The sequence below is a fragment of the Triticum aestivum genome, chromosome 7A (genome assembly GCF_018294505.1).
Source record: "Triticum aestivum cultivar Chinese Spring chromosome 7A, IWGSC CS RefSeq v2.1, whole genome shotgun sequence".
Classification (NCBI taxonomy): Eukaryota; Viridiplantae; Streptophyta; class Magnoliopsida; order Poales; family Poaceae; genus Triticum; species Triticum aestivum.
The window spans coordinates 203,227,254-203,233,253 of record NC_057812.1 but is presented as its reverse complement, the minus strand read 5'-3'; positions in this window follow the sequence as shown (position 1 = coordinate 203,233,253).

Sequence of the window (6,000 nt, the reverse complement as noted above, 5' to 3'; positions counted from 1 at the left end):
GAGGAAATTATAAGGCTTATTCTACAAGTTGTTCCAGATGGATCCTTTGTGTACCCAAAGTCCGACCTTTGCATGAAGACCATGTTGATGCTATCTCGAAGCATGTCTGTGGTACTCTAGTTTTCAATAAGTACATTTGAAGCACAATGCTAAATTTTCTTTATCAATTATCCAAACACCGTTGTATGAGTAATGTCATGAAATTTCTCTCCCCTTTGCTAAAGGGTTTTCTACGTTATATCATGTCATGGATATCATGCTCTGTTTGTCCTTGGGAAGGATATACACCCGAAATATGTGTTTACACACATTTTCCTTTCCATTGTTCTGTTTAATTTGAAGATCACCTTTTCCTTTCCATTGTTTTGTTTAACCTTTCTGGTGTTCTATATGATCTAAGCAGTAATATTCTTCTGCTTATGTAAACACCTAGGTGTACAATCATGTCGGTAAGACCCTGTTACTATTGTTGACGACATTCTGGTAACCACCAATGGATGAGAACTTTGCCTATTGGTCTGCCTCGTTCAACGAGAAGGAAAATGGTTCTCTTCGTCCCTCGCCCTTGGTACCGATGTTGTTGCCGACATAACTGATAGGCTATCCTCTGACATGCCTTGCTTACATGATCGTGCAAGATGTCATCGCCCTTCCTACTTTTAACCCACATGGTGGGCCCATAACCCACAGTTCCACGGGATCAAAACCTGACTCTCCTGTACACCCTGTTGTCAAAGTTATTCCTCGGGCTTGACTTCATATGTAATTCACGGGCCACCTGCCTAGTGATCTATTCTGGTATTAGACGCAATACTTATTCTTGTTGCTCTGAACCCCTTTCACCTTCTGATTAGGCTATCAAACGATTGCTTGCCCATTGGAAACTTCTCATGGTACCTTCTCACTTTACTCTTGATATTTTCTTAAGTATCTATTCGAGAGTTACTTTCTACCACATTTCCTGAGTTATCTGCCAGATAGTCAACCTTGCAAGGTCCGTTCTTCCGGAGTTACCCCTTGTCCTTTCGTAAGTACGATGAAATTTCCTAAGAAAGGATGATGACTTCATCATGATGACCTGAAGCAGAGGAATGAAAACATCAATATAATGGATCTACCTCTTCGAGAAGAGCAACCAAGAACGAGAAGATCTGTTAGAATTTCGTAACCAGAACTTTCCCCTTACTCCCCCTCCTAAATATCGGGACGAGATTTCTTGTAATGGACGAGAATTGAGATGCCTGGATAATTAAGCTATAGTAACCCTCTGCTAATGATGCCACGTCACCACAGTTACTGTGGTTAATCTCGCGTTAGTTCAAAACCGATTCAAAATTCATATTTAAAATAAAGTCAAACAATAAAGTTTTCAGACAATAAAAATAAAATGTTCTATATGTGACAAATAATTAATAGGTAATAATGGTGGAGAAACCACATTTCTATAAAATAATTAAATGCACTAAAATAAATTAAACCGTGGCTTAAACCATTTATTAAATGCCTTTTATAAATTATAAATTATTAGACTATTTTGTTTAGGCGTCATAGTTATTGTGGTAGTACTATAATTAGAAATACTAAATTAGGAACTAACATTAGGTCTTATAAAACTATAGTAAATAAACATAAAAGAAAACAATAAAAGAAGATAGATAAAAAGAAAGCTATAAACCAGAAACAAAAAAAAGCCAAAACCCCCAGGCCCAACTGGGCCTCAGCCCAGCTGGCCAACCAGTTGGCCGAGCCGCCCCCACCCACGCTCTAACCCTAGCTAGTCGGGGCGAAAACTCTCGCATGACCCCCACTCCTCCTGCACGATCCCCACTCCCCCCCGACTCCCTCTCGCTCGATCTGGATCGAGCCCGATGCGTTGCTGACGCCATCGCATCGGCGCCACCCTTTCGCCGCCACGTCGCCCTAGAGCCGCCCCCGATGCCGCCGCTCGCCACTTCCCCAACTTTCCCCAGCCGGACTCCTCGTCCCCGCCACTCCTTCGCCGGTCATCAATATCCTCCTCGACCACCACCACCACCGCATCGGCCCACCTCTTCGACGCCACTCCGACCGCCCCGAGCTCTCCACCGACCTCCTCCCAGTGAGCCATGTACGTTTTCCCCTTCCCCGTTGATCCCAATGTTGCTCGGCGCTGTCCCGCTCGCACCCGAAGCTCGCGACGACCTTGCGCTCACCGAGCCGCCCCTGGCCTCGCCCGCGCGCGTCGGCCGCACCCCAGACTCCAAGCCTCATGCACTGGCCGTCCCCTAGCCATGCACCCCGCACCACTGGCTGCTGCCCGACCTCGCGCCCGCCTGCTGTTGTCGTTGGCCACCCCTGTTCCGCTCCGACTTCCCGTGCTACTGCTACTCCTGCGACCAAGGCTGCTTGCGTCTACGCGTCGCCCACCTCTGCCTGCTGGTCACCGCACCCCTCCCCACTCGCCGTTCGTGCTTCCCCTGCCGCTGCCCATAGTCGCTGTTGTGCTGCGCTGCCGCCACTACCGACCGCCCTAGCTCCGGCCCAACGCCGCCGAACCACTACCTAGCACCGCCACCGCCCTTCGCCGGCGCCATCCGCTACCGCGCTCCCCTTCACCCCGCGCCTGCCCCGTCCATCGCGGGAGCTGCCGCGCTCTCCACCCCCCCCCCCCGCGTTGGCTGCCCAAGTTCGCTCCGCCCCGGCACCCCACGCCCGTTAGCCCACGCGCCCGTGCCCGCTACGGCCCCCAGGCCTATGACAGCCGGGGCCCACCCCTAGAACATTTAAAATAATAATAATCATAATTAAAATAATTAGTTAATTAATTAATGATGTTTAATTAACCTAATCATTTAGTTAAATTAATTAACCATGTTTAATTAACCTGCTAATTAGTCTAACTATTGTTAATTAGTTAACAGTCATTGATGAACGAGCCCCATTTGTCAGTTTGACCGGTCAACGTCAACTGTGACCGCTAACATCATGTTGATGTCATGCTGACGCAATAAACATTTTTGAACTAAATTAAATCTGTTATTTCCAGAAATTGTTAAAATCTATAAAAATTCATATAAAATAATCCATAGTCCGGATGAAAAATACCTTGAACATGAAAGTTGCTTAGAACGACGAGATGAATCCGGATACGCAGTCCGTTCGTCCACCGCATGTCCCTAGCATAGAGAACATGCAGCTTTCCCCCTCTGGTCCGTCTGTCCAAAAACACGAAACACCGGGAACACTTTCCCGGATGTTTCCCTCCTTCGCTGATATCACCTAGTACTACGCTAGGTCACCCCTAGCACCGTGTATCGCCTTGTTATGTTTTGTGATGCTTTGATTGCTCTGTTATTTATTTTGTTCCCCCTTCATTACATCTTTCCGGTAGATCCCGAGACCGCGATTGAACCAGTGATTGACTACTTCACCTCGAGGGTATATTTTTTTCTACAGAGCAACCAGGCGGTTGTTACTGCTTTTGGTTAATCCTATGGTGTTGCATAGCCCGTCATTGTTCCTACAGTTGTTGATACCTTACCTGCAATCCTAAATTCTTAGTATAGGATGCTAGTTTTGAAGGAAATATGCCCTAGAGGCAACAATAAAGTTGTTATTTATATTTCCTTATATCATGATAAATGTTTATTATTCATGCTAGAATTGTATTAACCGAAAACTTAGTACATGTGTGAATACATAGACAAACAGAGTGTCACTAGTTTGCCTCTACTTGACTAGCTCGTTAAATCAATGATGGTTATGTTTCCTAACCATAGACATGAGTTGTCATTTGATTAACGGGATCACATCATTAGAGAATGATGTGGTTGACTTGACCCATCCGTTAGCTTAGCACGATGATCGTTTAGTTTGTTGCTATTGCTTTCTCCATAACTATACATGTTCCTATGACTATGAGATCACGCAACTCCCGTATACTGGAGGAACACTTTGTGTGCTACCAAACGTCACAACATAACTGGGTGATTATAAAGGTACTCTACAGGTGTCTCCAATGGTGTTTGTTGAATTGGCATAGATCGAGATTAGGAATTGTCACTCCGAGTACCAGAGAGGTATCTCTGGGCCCTCTCGGTAATGCACATCACTATAAGCCTTGCAAGCATTGTGACTAATGAGTTATTTGCAGGATGATGCATTATGGAATGAGTAAAGAGACTTGCCGGTAATGAGATTGAACTAGGTATATCGACGATCGAATCTCGGGCAAGCAACATGCCAATGACAAAGGGAACAACGTATATCGTTACACGGTTTGACCGATAAAGATCTTCATAGAATATGTAGGAACCAATATGAGCATCCAAGTTCCGCTATTGGTTATTCACCGGAGACATGTCTCGTTCATGTCTACATAGTTCTCGAACCCGTAGGGTCCGCACACTTAACGTTCGGTATTATGAGTTTATGTGTTTTGATGTACCGAAGGTAGTTAGGAGTCCCGGATTTGATCATGAACATGACGAGGAGTCTTGAAATGGTCGAGACATAAAGATAGATATATTGGACGACTATGTTTGGACATCAGAAGGGTTCCGAGTGAAGTTCGGGCATATACCAGAGTACCGAGGGGTTACCAGAACCTCCCGGGGAGTTTAATGGGACTTATGGGCCTTAATGGAAAGAGAGGAGGGGCTGCCAGGACAGGCCGCGCCCCCTCCCCCTCTGGTCCGAATTGGACTAGGAGGGGGGCGGTGCCCCCCTTTCCTTCTCCCTCTTTCCTCCTTCCTTCTCCTACTCCTACTACATGGAAAGTGGGGAATCCTACTCCCGATGGGTGTAGGACTCCCCATGGGGCGCGCCATAGGAGGACCGGCCCTCCCCCTCCTCCACTCCTTTATATACGGGGAGGGGGGCACCCCATAGACATATAAGTTGATCATTGATAATATTGTAGAAGTGCTTAGGCGAAGCCCTGTTCCGGTAGCAACATCATCACCGTCATCATGCCATCGTGCTGACGAAGCTCTTCCTCGAAGCTCTATTGGATTGTGAGTTCGCAGGACGTCACCGAGCTGAACGTGTGCAGATCGCGGAGGTGCCGTACGTTCGGTGCTAGATCGGTCGATCGTGACGACGTAGGACTACATCAACCGCGTTTTCATAATGCTTCCGCTTACGGTCTACGAGGGTACATAGACGATACTCTCCCCTCTCGTTGCTATGCATCACCATGATCTTGCGTGTGCGTAGGAATTTTTTTGAAATTACTACGTTCCCCAACAGTGGCATCCGAGCCAGGTCTATGCGTAGATGTTATATGCACGAGTAGAACACAAAGGAGTAGTGGGCGTGGGTATATACATATTGCTTGCCGTCACTAGTTGTTTCTTGATTCAACAACATTGTTGGATGAAGCGGCCCAGACCGACATTACGCGTACGCTTACGCGAGTCTGGTTCAACCGACGTGCTTCACACACAGGTGGCTAGTGGGTGTCTGTTTCTCCAGCTTTAGTTGAATCCGATTCAATGAACATGATTCTTTCTGAAGATCAAAAAGTAATCACTATACCGCGTTGTGGTTTTTTGATGCATAGGTAAGAACGGTTCTTGCTCAGCCCGTAGCAGCCATGTAAAACTTGCAACAACAAAGTAGAGGATGTCTAACTTGTTTTTGTAGGGCATGTTGTGATGTGATATGGTCAAAACATGATGCTAATTTTTATTGTATGAGATGATCATGTTTTGTAACACAGTTATCGGCAACTGGCAGGAGCCATATGGTTGTCGCTTTATTGTATGAAAAGCAATCGCCATGTAATTGCTTTACTTTATCACTATGCGGTAGCGATAGTCGTAGAAGCAATAGGCGAGACGACAACGATGCTTCGATGGAGATCAAGGTGTCAAGATGGTGACGATGGTGATCATGACAGTGCTTTGGAGATGGAGATCAAAGGCACAAGATGATGATGGCCATATCATATCACTTATATTGATTGCATGTGATGTTTATCCTTTATGCATCTTATTTTGCTTAGTTCGGCGGTAGCAT